Source organism: Accipiter gentilis, unplaced genomic scaffold, assembly GCF_929443795.1.
Source record: "Accipiter gentilis unplaced genomic scaffold, bAccGen1.1, whole genome shotgun sequence".
In the NCBI taxonomy this organism is placed as follows: domain Eukaryota; kingdom Metazoa; phylum Chordata; class Aves; order Accipitriformes; family Accipitridae; genus Astur; species Astur gentilis.
Genome location: NW_026060823.1, coordinates 329177 through 344324, shown reverse-complemented (window position 1 = coordinate 344324; position 15148 = coordinate 329177). Strand labels below are relative to the sequence as shown.

General features: G+C 45.3%; 1 protein-coding gene and 1 long non-coding RNA gene across 23 annotated transcripts in view; one reads left to right on the top strand and one right to left on the bottom strand.

Moving 5' to 3' along the window:
- The window catches only part of LOC126036761 (electroneutral sodium bicarbonate exchanger 1-like), a 340015-nt gene that overhangs the window by 187762 nt on the left and 137105 nt on the right, over nt 1–15148 (bottom strand). The gene's annotated exons all lie outside the window — the stretch shown is intronic.
- Nucleotides 829–1744, top strand: LOC126036773 (uncharacterized). Its single transcript, XR_007505364.1, has 3 exons — nt 829–893; nt 1211–1296; nt 1706–1744. It is a non-coding gene; the product is annotated as an uncharacterized LOC126036773 (long non-coding RNA).

The window sequence follows — 15148 nt, the reverse complement described above, 5'->3', positions numbered from 1 at the left end:
AGGAATAAGAAAATACCGTTTGCGCATGTGACTAGAGCAAGTGCTAGAAGAATGGCAGAACCTTCTTCTCAAGGGAAGTTGGAGCGAAGCAGTAGCTGTAGCAGTGCAGGCAAATTTCAGAGTAGCGGTATTTTGGGAAGTGGTGTGGTAACGATTCTTTTTCGCATCGCTGTAAGGACCAACAGTTTTGGCCTCGTTGCACTGCAAAAATAACTGACTTGGAGGCTGAAGGGTGCTAGGTATTCTATAGATTGTGAAGGTGGTGCTGTAAATTTGAAGGACTATACTTGGGCATGGGAAGACTACAGGGCAACGACAATGTCTGCATTGTAGGACGTGGCATTTACTCCAACGTGCTGGGATTTCTTGGTGGGGTTTCCTGTGCTGTGCTAGTAGCGAGAACGTGTCAACTCTATCCAAACGCTTTGGCTTCTACTCTGGTGAACAAGTTCTTCTTGGTTTTTTCAGAATGGTAAGAGCTATTGATGACTATTTTGATTTGCGTAAAGCAGTAACACTTTCTGAGGTGGTTCTTTATATAAGATTTAGACCAACACCATTCAGTCCTACCCTGAATTACATGGCAGAGTCAGTGCCTGGCTTTTCTTGTTTAGGGAGTGGCCAAGACCTGTATTGCTGAAACAACAGGAAGAGAGCAATCTTAACTTAGCAGTATGGGACCCCAGGGTATGTAGACATGGAATTTGGAAGCCTTGAACCTTTCTTCTAAGCTAAGCTGCTGGTGCTGAGCACAATTGTTTTAACATCACAGGTGAACCCATCAGACCGATACCACGTAATGCCTATCATCACCCCAGCCTATCCGCAGCAGAACTCTACGTACAACGTATCTACATCAACGCGAGCGGTAATGGTGGAGGAGTTCAGACATGGTAAAGTTCTTTCCATGCTTATTAACTGCTTAAAAGGTGTCATTCTTGCAATATGAAACCACATTACCTGACTTGGTTATATTCCGTGCGGTGTTGTGCCCTTTTAGGCAGAAGAGTTCTCTGGGAAGTCTACCTGTTGCAGGCAACAAGGGAGCAGTTTTACAATGAACTGTTGTAGTAGGCGTGTATTGTGTCAAGGGAATTCCTGCTTTTTGATCTGTCAATTACTGTTCAAAACCTTTCTCTTGTAAAGTTTCTATCACGCTCTGCTAGTCTTAAAAACAAAATGGTAGTAAGGTTTTCAACCTTAATTGTAGGTCTTGCAGTTACGAATGAGATTCTCCAAGGAAAATCAGACTGGTCAAAGCTCTTTGAACCACTGGACTTTTTTTCAGAAATACAAGTATGTATGAAATCTGTTACCTGAACTTGAAATGATTGCCGTACTGGTTAGCATAGTGACTTTTAGCTTGCAGTCGAAATACAAGATGGCATTGATATGTTTGTTTTTCAGAAGCTGGAGGTAGTCATAGGAATTTTGGTAAGGATAAGTATAGGGAAGATAGAAAAACTGTTTGTGTTTTGCCACTGACACTGTTTTTATTAACAAAAATACCAGCTCTGATACTTAGAATGCAGCAGAACACGATTCTGAAGGTTGTAATCAGTTTTTCTTCAGTTAATACTGTGCTGCCTGCAGGATATAATGTGTCTTGTCTGGAAGTCATTTTCTATACATTTAAGGCAGTTTTGGTTTCATTTGAAGGAATATCAAGTCCTGAGCTAGAATGTTACTTTTTCTTTTCTTCTAGACATTATATTGTGCTGACTGCTAGTGCCTCTACTAAAGAGCATCACTTAGAGTGGTAAGTCTTGCTTTGAGTGTGGGTTCAATACATCATTGACGCTCAATTCAGTGTTGCGCTTCATTTGGTTAATACAGTTCACAAAAATAAAGTATTTGACTGTGCAGCTCGGCATGGAATACAGTAGGGAGGTAAGCAGACAGTTCCTCAGCAAAACTAAAAGCTTTCTTGTGAAGGGAAGTTAGCGTAAGTTATCTTGCTGTTTAAGAAGTTAAGCTAAAGACCTAAGTCATGATGAGAAGGAACAAAGAGGGTTAGCGTGCGTATGCTCTGTGCCTTCTGGAGAAGCAGACTCCTTAGGAGTCTAAGGAGACTACTTACCCAAGGCTACTTCAGTTAGGAAGATGTTCTTTGTTGCAGAGACTGAAGTAAATGGGGATTACTTGATGTCATCAGATGTGTAGTGGACACTGGAGAGCTTGATCTTTTACTGACTTATAGAGCAGTGGTCTCCAAACTTTTGTGCACTCCTGTGAGCAAAACAAACAAAAACAAGTAATTTTTGAACACATAGTTGCGGTCTATATCTACTTCTTTACAAGTTACGTACACATTACTGAAGTTCTAATCTTTTCTTCCCGGACCCAGTGGATTGTCTTGTGCACCCCCTGGGGTACATCCCCCTCCGACACTTTGAAGATGACTGTTGTAGAGCCTTAGAAGGCTTGGTTTCATAGCTTTTTTACTGGATGCAATATTTAATTTAGGACTAGATTGCACTCAACGCTAAGTTGCTCTGGTAATGTAGTCCGCCTGTTCCAGAGCCTACTTTTCTCCAGTGAAGTGAAACAAGGCTGTTTAATCGGGGTGAAACCTGACCGTCTGCACAGAGTACCTGAATGGTGATAAATAGTGTTTACTACGTTTTAATCTAGTAGTGTGCTCAGGCATCTTGTGTTTAGTGCTGGAAATGATCATCTCGGCATGCTTGGTAGTGGATAGGTAAATTGCAGGAGTGCTGATCTACTTTGTGAAAGGTAATGTGAGAACCCCTTCAACTGTGGTTAGAGAAAATGACTGCTGCTGACGTGGTATTTGTCACTGTCTCAAGGCAGACATGCCAGTAATAATTTGTTGAACCTGTGTGAATGGGGTGACTAACTGTGAGTCTTGAAATAAGGGGAAACGGTGAGGAATTAAGGTACTGTAATGTGTGTGGTGTTCTTTTTCTGAAGAAACGAGTGCTTTGCCTGCCTTGCTTAAGTAAGCAAGGAAAATAGCTGTGTGTACCAGACCCCTGTTCTGAGGGCACCTTGGTTATACTTCAGGGTTCGGCTTGCGGTCTAAGGCAAATGATTGAATTCTTGAGCTACCTCTGAAAGACACCTTATCTCCTGTTTAAAAACAGCTCTAGTAGGTAATACCTCTTACCTGAACTTGTTAATGTGTTCGCTTAAAAATCGTGTCAGCTACAGCTTGATGTCAGTCGCAGTTAGGTATACAACAAGGAGTTCTGGGCAGAGGGCTTAGAGCCAAATAGTTTTTAATGTGAGATGTTTTAAGTGGAGAAGGCTTATTGTATCTCACAATAAAGATGAGGAAAGTTCTGGCTGCAGTAAAAGCCGACGTTTTTGCAGTGACAGAAATGGCAGCAAACGGGGCTTAGTTTTGCATCTGGGAAAATGAAAAGCAGAAGACAAACTTGCTTCCGTTTGCTATAAGAACAAGTTTAGTTCACCAACTCTTGAATGGATTTGGGAATAGATGGCACATCTCTGTTGTTCATCAACATAAGATACTTGTGAAGAACGTACAGAGTTCTGACTGCTTTCAAGGGTAGCAGTGTTTTAGGTAGAAGGGTAAAATGCCAGTACTTCATTTAAAAGAATAGCCTTGGTGGTCATGATACATTTCTTGGGTAAGTCTCTGATGAGACTGTGTTGACTGGATCGTTTGTTTATTAAAGGAACGATATTTTTCAGTTTGGCTGGAAGAGGGTAAACTCTTTTCACAGATCAGTCTGCAAGAAGAATAGCATCTTTACTCAGGTGTAATGGAAGAGTTGTGCTTGAGCCTTTTCTAAACGGTTGTTCTCCTTGATCTTTGGGGTAAAAAGGAGCTTTGCTGCACTTCAAAATGCAGCCAGAGGTGCTGGGAATCTGCTTCTTGTTGACATTTTCATCATAGGTTATATGTTGAAGTGTTGTGTCTGACCTGTTAAGAGTACAAGTTAAACTTACTTACTGCCTCTGTCTTTGGAACCTTTGAAGCTCCAATGTCCCTGAAAACATCTCCAACTCCAGTGTGTGTGATATAAATATCTAGTATCTGCTGAGCTGCATGAAACTTACTACTTACTTACTGACTGGTTAGCATTTTTGGTATTAGCATTGTATTATAAGAAGGCAGATAACTACTGTGCTGGATACAGTCAAAAACGAGTAAATGTCTCTTGTTCTTATCAGGATTGGCCTTGTGGAATCTAAAATTCGTGTGCTGGTTGGAAACTTGGAGAGGAATGAATTTATATCTATTGCACATGTAAAGCCACAGTCTTTCCCTGGCAGCCGAGAACTTTGTAAACAGTGAGTTTCATTACTTTTCTGAACTAGAGTTTGGCCCATGTATTGTACCTCGTTTATATTCCTTCACCTCAGCTTACCTGTGAGAGATGTTCAGTTACGTAGCTACTGTTTTGTAGGTACGAGGTCTGGCGGGCAAGGTTCTGAGCATGTAGGATCTTTTTAAAGAAGGGAGAACTTGAGGGAGGAGTTCTCGGAGAACTTTATGGGCTGACTCCAATCTTTAGCTGCTGCGTACAACTAAACTGTTTTGCTTAATCCCTTCTTGAGAGTAGATGCTAGCACCCAAATAACTGGCATCTGTGCATAAATGATAGATTTGTGACTCTGTCTTTTTAGGAGTGGATATGTGTCAATGTGGTTTCTTGGAATCGTGTTTAGGAAAGCGGAGAATGCAGAAAGTGTTAACGTTGATTTAACGTGCGTTATACAGTCATTCAAGGTGTCCTGGGTTCAGCTGGGATAGAGTTAATTTTTACAGGAACCTGGGAGGTGGGGGCATAGCCGGGGCAGCTGACCTGAACTAGCCAAGGAGCTATTCCATACCATGTGACATCCTGCCCAGTATATAAATGGGGAGCGGGCCGGGGGGTGGCCTCTGTTTTTTCGGTGGGGGAAGTGGCGGAGCGTCGGGTCCCGGGTGGTGAGCAGTTGCACTGTGCATCACTCTTTTTGTATACTTTTTTTTTCATTAGTGCCGTTGTTGTTGTTGTAATCTCTTTTGTGTTTGTCCCAGTAAACTGCCTTTATCTCAACCCTCGAGGTTCCAGTTTCTTTTCCTTTTCTCTCCTCCGTCTCCTCCCCATCCCACCGGAGGGGGGCGGAGGAGTGAGCGAGCGGCTGCGTGGTCCTTTGTTACCGGCCGGGCTGAAACCACGACAGTCCTTTTGTGGCGCCCAACGTGGGGCACGAAGGGTTGAGATAACGACAGATCTGGCCAGAGCGTGTTGAAACAAATTTGCCAAACGCATTTCTTAGATATATAGATGTTAGCCACAATGTTGTTTCATTTGTTTACATGGTGGCGTTTTGTAAGCTCTTATATGCTCTATGTATTGCCTGTAGTTGCGTATCTCATTTCTGGGAGAGTGATTGGGATTATCATTTTGCTGTACTGGGCAATGTCGACTTATGAAATGATTACATCACTGGTCATGAGGTTAAGCTGGTATCTGTATGAGGCAGTGATATCATTTCCATACTTTGGGCGCCTTCTGTCGGATTTTATTGGTAATTACACCCAATCCATGGGGAAATTAGGGGGGGATACCTCCCCCCGTCCGTTCACCTCCCTCTTCTCCTTCCGACTAATTACAACAGCTTTTGAGAATTTTGAATATCCTTGGGATGCGCAAGCCAGTGTGCTGTTAGTGCTATGCCTCCTGAATATGTTTCAGGTCTTGTTTAGGGCTACAAAAACGCTCTTTAAGAGTACCACTCAGAGATCTCCCCCAAAGCTGGATACTCATGGGTGGCACGGCATGTGGGAGCATATGGGCAAGTATCTAGAGAACTTCTCACCGCCAGTGACTTGGAAGTTCACTCCCGAACAACTACAGAACCCTTATGAAGTGACAGAATATTTGAAAGAAAAATGCTGTGGCTATTCCAAAGACATACAACTCGCTGCACTGTGCTGGGCTCTGGCCAATATCTACCAAACACTGCTTGATATTATGCAGCACCCTCGGGGGGAAAAGGGGGAAAAGATGGAAAACAGGACAACATGTACCGTGGCTACCCAAACCCTGACAACAGACACCGTGGCTGCCCCTACCCCGACAACAAGCACCGTGGCTGCCCCTACCACGACAACAGGTACCATGACTACCCCTACCCCGGTGACAGACACTGCAGCTGAACCAGAGAACCAGCCTGTGCCAGTATCAGTCGCCCCTGTACAGAAAAAGAAACACACAAAGAAATCAGTTCGCTTAGCGAGAGATGAAGATGAACCAGGGTCATCGCGAGAACAGGAGGTAGAGGCAGAACCTGAAATAATTACCCGATCTCTATCCATGAGTGAGTTGCGTGACATGCGAAAAGATTTTAGCCGCCACCCAGGTGAGCACATTGTTACCTGGCTGCTCCGATGCTGGGATAGCGGGGCTAGTAGTGTGGAATTAGAGGGTAAGGAAGCCAAGCAGCTGGGATCTCTGTCTAGGGAAGGGGGCATCGACAAGGCGATTGGGAGAAAAACACAAGTCCTCAGCCTCTGGAGGCGACTTTTGTTAGGTGTAAAGGAAAGATACCCCTTCAGGGATGAAGTTACATGTCACCAAGGCAAGTGGACCACCATGGAGAGAGGTATTCAGTACCTGAGAGAATTAGCCGTGCTGGAGGTGATTTACAATGATCCAGAAAATGCGCAGTCACCCACAGATCCAGATGAAGTCCAATGCACACAACCCATGTGGCGGAAGTTTCTACGAAGTGCACCACCAACCTATGCCAACTCATTGGCAGTAATGTCCTGGAGAGAAGGCTATGGACAAACGGTGGATGAATTGGCTGTCCAACTCCGGCAATACGAAGGGAGTCTCTCTTCCTCCCTACGGGCCTGTGTCTCAGCTGTGGAGGAGTTGTCCCGAGAGTTCCAGCAATTCAAAGTGGATCTGTCCTCCTCCTCACCTGTACAGGCCCGCATCGCAGTTATTGGGAGTAAGCGTTCCTCTGCCCAAGAGAGAGGAGAGAGAAAGTACACTCGACGGGCTAACCTGTGGTTTTACCTGCGTGACCATGGAGAGGACATGAGGAAGTGGGATGGAAAACCCACTTCAGTCTTGGATGCACGGGTACAGGAGTTGCGAGAAAAAGCAACCAGAAAAGAGAATTCTTGGAAAACTGCTGCTCCAGTTTCCCGTGAGCAGTCCCCCAGACGCAGTAGATGGGCTGATCTCATTTCTGATCCCCTTGAAGGGACTTCCGATTTACGTGTGCAGAAAGTGAGTAACGGATGTTCTAACCAGGATTAGAGGGTCCCTGCCTCCAGCCAGGTGGAGGAGAGGGACAACCGAGTCTACTGGACAGTGTGGATTCGATGGCCTGGCACATCAGACCCACAGGAATATAAGGCTCTAGTGGACACTGGTGCACAATGTACCCTAATGCCATCTAGTTATAAAGGGGCAGAACCCATCTGTATCTCTGGTGTGACAGGGGGATCCCAAGAGCTAACCGTATTGGAAGCTGAAATGAGTCTAACCGGGAATGAGTGGCATAAACACCCCATTGCGACTGGCCCAGAGGCCCCGTGCATCCTTGGTATAGATTATCTCAGGAGGGGGTATTTCAAGGACCCAAAAGGGTACCGTTGGGCCTTTGGTATAGCTGCATTGGAGACGGAGGAGATTGAACAGCTGTCTACCCTGCCGGGTCTCTCCCAAGACCCTTCGGTTGTGGGGTTGCTGAAGGTTGAAGAACAACAGGTGCCAATTGCTACCACGACGGTGCACCGGCGGCAATATTGCACCAACCGAGACTCCCTGATCCCAATCCATAAGCTGATTTGCCAACTGGAGAGCCAAGGAGTGATCAGCAAGACTCACTCACCCTTTAATAGTCCCATATGGCCCGTGCAGAAATCCAATGGGGAATGGCGACTAACAGTAGATTATCGTGGGCTGAATGAAGTCACGCCACCGCTAAGCGCTGCTGTGCCAGATATGTTAGAGCTTCAATATGAACTGGAATCAAAGGCAGCTAAGTGGTATGCCACAATTGACATTGCTAATGCATTTTTCTCCATTCCCTTGGCAGCGGAGTGCAGGCCTCAGTTTGCTTTCACTTGGAGGGGCGTCCAGTACACCTGGAATCGACTGCCCCAGGGGTGGAAACACAGCCCCACCATTTGTCATGGACTGATCCAGGCTGCACTAGAAAAAGGTGAAGCTCCAGAGCACCTGCAATATATTGATGACATCATCGTATGGGGCAACACGGCAGAAGAAGTTTTTGAGAAAGGGAAGAAAATAATCCAAATCCTTTTGAAGGCTGGTTTTGCCATAAAAGAAAGTAAGGTCAAGGGACCTGCGCAGGAGATCCAGTTCTTAGGAGTAAAATGGCAAGATGGGCGTCGTCAGATCCCTGTGGACGTCATCAACAAAATAGCAGCTATGTCCTCACCGACTAATAAAAAGGAAACACAGGCTTTCTTAGGTGTTGTGGGTTTTTGGAGAATGCATATTCCAAATTACAGTCAAATTGTAAGCCCTCTCTACCAAGTTACTCGGAAGAAGAACGATTTTAAATGGGGGCCTGAGCAACGACAAGCCTTTGAACAGATTAAGCAGGAGATTGTTCACGCAGTAGCTCTTGGGCCAGTCCGGACAGGACAAGATATTAAAAATATGCTCTACACTGCAGCTGGGGAGAATGGCCCTACCTGGAGCCTTTGGCAGAAAGCACCTGGGGAGACCCGTGGCCGACCTCTGGGGTTTTGGAGTCGGGGATATCGAGGATCCGAGGCTCGCTATACTCCAACTGAAAAAGAGATCTTGGCAGCATATGAAGGAGTTCGAGCCGCCTCAGAAGTGGTTGGTACTGAAACACAGCTCTTCTTAGCACCTCGACTGCCAGTGCTGGGCTGGATGTTCAAAGGGAAAGTTTCCTCTATGCATCACGCGACTGACGCCACGTGGAGTAAGTGGATCGCACTGATCACACAGCGAGCTCGCATAGGAAACCCCGGTCGCCCAGGAATGTTAGAAGTGATCACGGACTGGCCAGAAGGCAAAGATTTTGGAATGTCGCCAGAGAAAGAGGTGGCACGGGCCGAAGAAGCCCCGCTGTATAATAAACTGCCAGAAAATGAGAGGCAATATGCCCTGTTCACTGATGGGTCCTGTCGCATTGTGGGAAAACATCGAAGGTGGAAGGCTGCTGTATGGAGTCCTACACGACTAGTCGCAGAAACTGCTGAAGGAGAAGGTGAATCGAGTCAGTTTGCAGAGGTGAAAGCCATCCAGCTAGCGTTAGACATTGCTGAAAGAGAAAAGTGGCCAGTGCTCTATCTCTATACTGACTCGTGGATGGTGGCAAATGCCCTATGGGGGTGGCTACAGCAATGGAAGAAGGGCAATTGGCAGTGCAGAGGTAAACCCATCTGGGCTGCCGCACTGTGGCAAGATATCACTGTTCGGATAGAGAAGCTAGTGGTAAAAGTACGTCACGTAGATGCTCATGTACCCAAGAGTCGAGCCACTGAAGAACATCAAAACAACCACCAGGCAGATCAGGCCGCCAAGATTGAAGTGTCTCAGGTGGACCTGGACTGGCAACGTAGAGGTGAGCTATTTATGGCTCAGTGGGCCCACGATACCTCAGGCCATCAGGGAAGAGATGCAACATATAGATGGGCTCGAGATCGAGGGGTGGACTTGACCATGGACACTATCTCACAGGTCATCCATGAATGTGAAACATGTGCTGCAATTAAGCAAGCCAAGCGGCAAAAACCCCTGTCGCATGGAGGACGATGGCTGAAATATAAACAGTGGGAGGCCTGGCAGATTGACTATATCACACTCCCACGAACACGCCAAGGCAAGTGCCATGTGCTTACAATGGTGGAAGCAACCACTGGGTGGCTGGAAACATACCCTGTGTCCCATGCCACTGCCCAGAACACTATCCTGGGCCTTGAAGAGAAAATTTTATGGCAACACGGCACCCCAGAAAGAATCGAGTCGGACAACGGGACTCACTTCCGAAACAACCTCGTAGACACCTGGGCCAAAGAACATGGCATTGAGTGGGTGTATCACATCCCTTATCACGCACCAGCCTCCGGAAAAATTGAACGGTACAATGGACTGCTGAAAACTACATTGAGAGCGATGGGGGGTGGAACTTTCAAGCATTGGGATACACATTTAACAAAAGCCACCTGGTTAGTTAATACTAGAGGATCCGCCAATCGGGCTGGCCCCGCCCAACCAAGAGATCCACATACTGTAGAAGGGGATAAAGTCCCTGTAGTGCGCATGAGGAGTATGTTAGGAAAGACAGTCTGGGTTAGTACTCCCTCAAGCAGAAGCAAACCCATTCAAGGGGTTGTTTTTGCTCAAGGACCTGGGTACACCTGGTGGGTGATGCAGAAGGATGGGGAGGTTCGATGTGTACCTCAGGGAGATTTGATTTTGGGAGAGAATAGCCAGTGAATTGGGCTGTATGATATTTAACTGCTAAATAACCTGCCAATGCATGTCATTGTATCTATAGTGTCTATATGCCATATCAAGGGTATTATTGTGAGAATTATCCAAATGACTACAGGATGGACTTTTGAAACTGAGCCAAGTACAACAGCGATAGAACTTGAACTGGCACCCACCAATTTCCTCAAGATCAACATCTTCGACCTGCAGACCAGGGGCATGAGTTGCACCAAATGTACTAGCCACAAGTTCCAGAGGCAGCGTACAACAACCCAACATCTCACACCATCTCTCTCTTATCCTGAAGAACTGTTACAACAGATAGAGCCCCAAAATTGATGGACACATTAGAGGGATAGCCCGTAGGCTAAAGGAACACCGTGTGTGTGTGTGCGAGGTCAGGGGGTGGAGTCCATATACTTATATATAAGACAAGGAAAGTTGTAGTGGTTGATTGGAAAAAAATAAAAAAAAGTAAGATCTGGGCATGATGTAGGTGGTATAGAATAAGGGGTGGATAATGTCCTGGGTTCAGCTGGGATAGAGTTAATTTTTACAGGAACCTGGGAGGTGGGGGCATAGCCGGGGCAGCTGACCTGAACTAGCCAAGGAGCTATTCCATACCATGTGACATCCTGCCCAGTATATAAATGGGGAGCGGGCCGGGGGGTGGCCTCTGTTTTTTCGGTGGGGGAAGTGGCGGAGCGTCGGGTCCCGGGTGGTGAGCAGTTGCACTGTGCATCGCTCTTTTTGTATACTTTTTTTTTCATTAGTGCCGTTGTTGTTGTTGTAATCTCTTTTGTGTTTGTCCCAGTAAACTGCCTTTATCTCAACCCTCGAGGTTCCAGTTTCTTTTCCTTTTCTCTCCTCCGTCTCCTCCCCATCCCACCGGAGGGGGGCGGAGGAGTGAGCGAGCGGCTGCGTGGTCCTTTGTTACCGGCCGGGCTGAAACCACGACACAAGGATACAGGTAAGCCTCTATTTTGCTCTAGTCTCGTAGGGTTTCGATTTTTAATTCTAGTGCAAGTTGCTTCACAAAGTGAATTGTGCTTCCTTCTGGTATTAGCTATTAGCTATTTCTGTAGAGCGTGACACGTAGAAGATTAGCCTTAGAAACACACTATTTTGACACTTTGGCAATGTAAGTCCACCTTGAAACAGAAGTGTGTACTACAGCCCTATGTACCATATCCCATATGTGAAATAACAGTTCTGCAGATCATAGTGAATGATCAGAAAGGAACTGCGATTCCTGAAGTGGACAGTCAGGTGTGAAGCCAGGAGAGAGATGCCCGTTTACTGGGTGTAGCTACACTTGTCAAAAGCAGTTGTCAGTTACTGAACTTTGGAAGTGGGAATTAACTGTATCAGGCTCTAAAAGAAGTTGTGAATGCCTGCTGACAGTATTGTTTCCGAAATAACAGTTTCTGTACGATACCATCCCAGAACTTTGAAAGGCAGTGAGTGGTCACATTGTAATGACATGCAGTCTTGCACGTCAAGCTCCGTGTTCATCTTCCTTTATTCCTTTTGATAGATGCAGAAATAAAGTCATATCGCAAGCGTTGTTAGATAACGCTAGAATAAAGGGGCTTGGGGGTGAGCAGTCATTTGAAAGTACAGGTCTTTGGTTCCAAAGTCTGTTTACTTCTTCCCAAGCTGACTGCTCTTGTGCCTTTCAGAAGTGCACGTGTGCTGTGAGGCTTATGCCTTGCTATCGTAACGACAAACTAAGGAAATCGGGTTACTCTTCGGGAGTGACGAGTGTGTTTGGACAAAAAGTTCTAAGCAGTGGACTCCTTTAAACTCTTCATCAGTGCAAACAAACATTTCTCCATGGTACCAGCATGAGCTGTGTGTTGTGTTGCTCAGACAACATGAGTAAATGCAGTAAAAGCGGACCTTCTTTTTAGCTCATGCTTTGGTATATGAGACAAGCACAGAAAAAAGGCATCGAAACGCTTGTCTGAGTTTCAGGCCAGGTGGGGTGACTTCCTCAGACTTGCACTGTTACCCGAACCGATGCTTGTCTTGTACGTTACATCCAGTGGCACTATGTTTGAATGTTGTGGCAAATGTAAATCATGTCAACAACTTTGACAAATACCCAATGCAAACATTCCCACTGAGCTACAACACTAAATTTCCTGTTAGTTTACAGCCAGGCTAACCACCTCAATGTGCTAAAGGAAGGTATGAAGATTGAGGCAGCTCATGTGAAGAGAAAGCACCTCCACCATTTTTTGCCTGCAGAAACCTTACCGAAAAGAAAGAAGGTATATTAAAAATTGGGCTCTTCTGGCAATATTTTTTTTTTCCTTTAATAATTACTTGAAGACTTCATTATTTTGATGTTGTTGTTTCAGCAAAGCATGCCAGGTACTAGTCAAAATGCTGGTGGGCTTCAGCGCAAAAGGACTTCTTCAGATGGAAGCTGTTTGGACAGTTCCAGAGACACGGGCTCCAGAACACCGGAAAATTCCTCTTCATCACATAAGATTGCTAAAGTGGACACCTCTCCAGCCGAGAGAGAAAGGTTAGCACCATAACCTTAAAGCTGTGAAGAAGCTGCTTTTTAACTGACTCGCGATGGGAATGAGGTCTGGGATTTCTTGTTTGAATCTGTGTTGTTCATAAGCACGTGGAGGGCTCTAATGGCTTCAGGAAGAAAGCTGTCATCTCCTTTGGGCACGTGGGGGGAGGCAGGTTAAAGAAATCCTTGAAAAAATGAATTTAATATCCATGAAGACATGTCGGAAGAAAGGAGAAGTGGATACCGGAGGAATTATTTGGTCTTGAATGTAGATCTCCTTGGGTTAGTGTGTAACTTGAAGCCGGAGTGTTTTCCATGTAGGTAATTTTGTTCTTTCTAACAAAAAGTATGGTTAATGCCAAGCAGTATGATGTTCTAACGAAGTGCTGATCTTGATCACAGCAACACTAGAGCTGCTGCTGCCTTGGTGCAGCAGTATGAGAACTCGGGCAGTAAAAGTGTGTGTCACTTCCTGGGAGGTCTGCTTGTTCATAAGCTACTTCAGCCCAGGAGGAATATGTAATCTTGAGAGTAATAGCCCAAGAGTACCAAATGTGTAATGCCTGCTGTGTTCAGACCATTTGGTACTGGAGGAGTGGCATTAAAACTAAAATAAAATGGGATGCCCGTATGGGTAGAGCAGATCCATTCATGGAAAGCAGTACAGAGTGCTGGAGGTACTAAGCTGGAAGACAGTGCAAGTACATAGAGACTGACTAAAGAAAACGCTGAAGTTTAAATTTGCGGTCTGAAGTTCAGCGGTCAAAATGAAGATCTCGTGCTAGATTGCCTGGGAGTTTGTTGTTTGGTAGAGCTGTGACAATGAACTAAGAAGACAGACATTTGTCTTGCATGGGCTTTCTGGAAAGGAAATGTATAGTATTTTACAAACGAGCTTTTTATAACTCTAGCATCTGACTCTTACAGAAATGCTGCGTACCAGAAATCTAACGGTGCTAACAAGAGAGAGAAGCTACCTCGTGTAGCTGAGCCATCAGTGTCTAAGGGACTCTCCATTCCTGTTACTGATTCAAGTATGTATTGACGTGGTGGGTGGAATGCAGTCTTTAATTTCACGGCTGAACTCTAGAAGCGCGGTGTCTCTTACAGAAGTGGAGGCTACAGTTGCAATAAGAACATTGGGACCTCCAGTTGGTAGCACCATTCCAGGACGTAACACAGTTTCTCAACCAGGAGGACGTTTTGTCCAAGGACAGCATGAATTAAGTGGGACTGGAATTACAGATCCTAAGAACAGTGCACCTAAACGACCTTATTCAGTGACCACTGAAGGACCTCATTCACCTCCATCAGAAGAACGCCCCAAAACACTAGCAGACGGAGAAAAGGTAAGGAAGGGGGGCTAGGCCAGGGAGGGTTTGAAGTAGAATTAATTCTTGATGTACAATGCATGACATAACCGAGAAGAAATGCATATATACATCCCCAATGGATTCAGGAATCTAAATTTAAGCATAATGCTAGTTTTACTAGGATGTAGGTGTGAGAAATTGTCTTGAACGGACTGTATAGCTATTAAACAATTTTTTTCCCCCGAGATCTGGCACTAGTGACTGGTTTTGGTCTGGTGGCAGGCTCTCTAAATACTACTGTACTTGTATATTACTGCACTGACCCATTGCTCAATGAACTGGAAACAGTTCTTCATTCAGAAAAAACCCAAATCTCAAAAGGAAGAGGACATGAATGTTATAAATGTAGACGTATGAGCTAATCTTGTTCTGGCAGATGATTTTCGAATGCCTCTTGATAGTTTTGCTGCTTTAGAAATCAGCAGCCTACTCAACAGGTTGTCCACTGCTGAAACGACCGTGTGGAGTTGCTTGTTAAATCTGGGTTTTGTGGGAGCTTTTGATTAATGCTTGATTTGTTTTCTTGCTATACATAACTCTCCTTAAACAGCTGTTTGCGTGGCTTGACCTCTGATTTGAGGCAAAGAACAACTAGAAAAAACTCCATTTTGACACTTGTAAAGAATCAGCTTGCAGAACTGTTACCTACTATTGAATACTTCAGGTACAGATTTCAAGGTTTGGGTAGTACGACTTCTTGCGAGGCTTGAGATTCCTGTGCGGTAAGGGGAGTGTTGTCTAAATGTTGTTTTAAGAATGGCCACTAACACAGTTAATGTGTTGACTGGAAGCTGTACTCAAAT